We start from the raw sequence: 2,986 nt of genomic DNA on the forward strand, positions 1-2,986 counted from the left end.
TATTGGGAATGTTTAAGAGTAGAAAATGTCTTATTATGTAAAATATTTAGAATATCATAACCAAGTTGTTCTTATGGTTATAACATTAGTTTTCTTTTATCTTATGTATATGGAACCCAATTCCCCTAAATGTAAATAAGTAAAAAGATGAAGAAAAGAAAAAGCTCACTGAGTTTACGGATTTCAGTTTGAGCACCAGATGCGTCATCCATATGAAGGGAAAAGACCAGGAGAAGAAGAAATAGCACTGAAGAAACTATAGAAGACGACATCTTTAATAATTCACACGTATCTCTTGTAACCTGGCTGATCACTATGACTCACGTTGATACGTTTATATATAGTATAGAGAGGTAGAGATAAGAGAGAATTAAACATATGGTAGATACTTATTTAAGCCAAAAACAAGAGAGTGGTCGAGATAAGAAAGAGAGTGCTGAAGCTGTGTTCGACTTGTCACTAGTTGGTTTTGGGTTTTAGTGGTCTCCGCACACCATGTTTTGGTAAACGATCGGTCTCAGTGTGTTGCATTGCATTGTACTTTCCTTTTTTTTTATGGTTATAATTTGTTAACTAACAAAATAAAGGAGTTGACGCTTGACTTGAGAATTATTACGTATAAATATAATTATATTCGTGTTTTTATTTGAATAAAAATATTAGTTTTGAGAGAGATAGATTATTCAAGACGTACACGAGTTTTGAAAATGTAGTATCTTACTTCATATAATTTACACATACCATTTAGAATGTTGTAAATTTCAATAGGATTATCAGTCTCAAGTTGTTTTGCCACAAAAATAAATATTAATACGTATTTATATACTGATCGTATTAGTATTACGAAAATGTTACACATCCTTAGAAAAAAATACATTTTAAAACTAGACTAAATCAAAAAAAAAATCAAAAGCAAGTGTCACTAAGAGACAATATGGCAAAATAATACACATGTTCAAAATGATAAGATACTTCTATAATTTTAAGAGAGACAAAAAGACCAAGACTTGAGTTCTCGAATACACGGGCTGTAAGTGTAAAAAGGAGTGGACCTGACCATATGCACGTTGAAAATTCTATCTGAAAAGATCCATATTTTGGCATCTGCTTATGGCTGGCACTGTCGCTAGAGAAAACTCCGCCAGAGCTATTATTTTTCGTGGTAATACCCGTTTCTAGCTAACGATTCTCTTATATTATTACATTAGAGTATGATCAAGAGTTGTGTTGTTAGTTTATGTAATCAGTTCAACCTTTTGATTAAAGTTGGCTGTTAGTTTGTAAAATGTATGCATGCACTCCTGAATCCTGATACTGTCACACTTGATTGTGTAATAGCAAACCTACCAATAGGAAAAACTGCTGTTTATTGTTATAATGGAGCTAAGCATGGTAATAGAATTGCAGATTGTGGCCATAAGATAGATCTTTTAAGCTATAATATATATATACAGATCACATATGGATTTACAGAAAACTTAAAGCCACAAGTAAAAGTCTTTCTTCTTTACTTTTAAAACAGTATGTACACCACACTTATTCCAAGGGATTTTACCCTTCATCTTAGAAACGTGTAAACACCATATTAAGTTATTATCAAGAAGCAACAGCATAGTTAAAAATAAGAAGATTCCAGCTTCTTAGCTCTCTCTCCTGCACTCTCAGCCTCTGCATTGCCTTCCATGTCACAACTCTTCTCCTGCAACCACAAACACGACATCGTTTTTTCTCTCATTATCAACATCCATTGACACATGATAAAACTCTGCGAGGTCCTGCTTGAGAATGAATTATTATGATTTACCAGTAAACGCCACGTGAAAGGAACACCATCTCTGACCTTGATCCTCTCTTTTATCACTCCTTTGGCTTGCATAACATCAGAGCCAAAAGCGTTCATAGTTATATATACTAAACAAGTAATTACTGTTTTTAAGATTCTACAACAAGCCGTACCAGTTGAGGATTGGCCTATCTTTAGCAACAGCTGGCACCACATTTCGTTGAAGACATCAATCTGTTCATCTGATGCTCCAATGATCTATTATCAACCATCAAACAGAATCAATTGTGTTTGATCCAGAGAGTTTTTGAGTTACTAGATGTAGATTTATTTTACCTTGTAACCAAATTAAAGGCGTTAAAATCTGAACCTAGCAGTTCTAGAGCCTGTTTGTAGTCACCCTTTGCGTATTCATACACAGCTTCTCCGAGCTAATATGAAAAGAAAACATGACTGATATTGAGGAGTTGTAAGAACAGAGAAGAAGTTCAAAAACGAGAGGAACAAACCTGAATCCCTCTCTTCATCACCTCTTGTTTCTTCTTGTTCATCTTTGATAGTCTGCATGAACAACACAGGTTCACAACAAATCTGGTACATCAATTAGAAACTGTTACTTAGCAAAACCCTTGCCTTGGTGCTGGTCTCCACGGTTGTTGACGTAGTTAGAGGTTTGTCCAGGTGGGACGTTACCTTGCGTAGTGCCAGCGTGCAGGACTTGAGGTGAAGTGCTCTAGGTATGTTTGTTAATCCGATCCTCCTCCATGATCAGCATCGAGCGAGCAACAGAAAAGGATGGAAACGGTGATCTGTGTTTGATAACGTTGTGAATGTTATCGAACTTTTCCGAGAGACGTTCAACATGTGCATGACCACAGCTCTATCTGTAACAGGAGAGTTTATGTTGGCGAGGAGATCCGTGGTAGTCTTGAGTTTTTGGCAGTACTCATGGACTGACATATCGCCAATGGTGAGAGATCGAAGTTCGTTTTCAAGTTGAATAGCACGGGCCTCTTTGTTTTCGCGGAAAAGATTCTCAATAGTGACCCATAGATCACGAGCAGAGCAGCGAGTTTTGAGGACTGTATCGAGGAGAGAAGAGGAGATGGTACCATAGATCCACATCTTGACGAGACCATCACGTTCCTTCCATGGTGTGTCTTCAGCATTCGTCGGTATAGAAGTGCCATCGAGGTGGCCAGA

At 36.7% G+C, this 2,986-nt stretch overlaps 1 long non-coding RNA gene across 7 annotated transcripts; it reads right to left on the reverse strand.

The window, feature by feature from the left end:
- Positions 1-1,396: 1,396 nt before the first annotated feature.
- On the reverse strand, positions 1,397-2,979 carry LOC106295885. Of its 7 annotated transcripts, XR_001261068.1 has the most exons (5): positions 2,293-2,979; positions 2,120-2,214; positions 1,957-2,041; positions 1,805-1,869; positions 1,397-1,699 (listed from the first exon to the last, which is right to left on the reverse strand). It is a non-coding gene; the product is annotated as an uncharacterized LOC106295885 (long non-coding RNA). The 7 variants fall into 7 exon arrangements; XR_001261065.1 differs by having other exon boundaries at positions 1,805-2,041; XR_001261067.1 differs by having other exon boundaries at positions 2,120-2,979.
- Between the last annotated feature and the right edge of the window lie 7 nt (positions 2,980-2,986).

This window comes from Brassica oleracea, chromosome C5, assembly GCF_000695525.1.
Source record: "Brassica oleracea var. oleracea cultivar TO1000 chromosome C5, BOL, whole genome shotgun sequence".
Lineage (NCBI taxonomy): Eukaryota > Viridiplantae > Streptophyta > Magnoliopsida > Brassicales > Brassicaceae > Brassica > Brassica oleracea.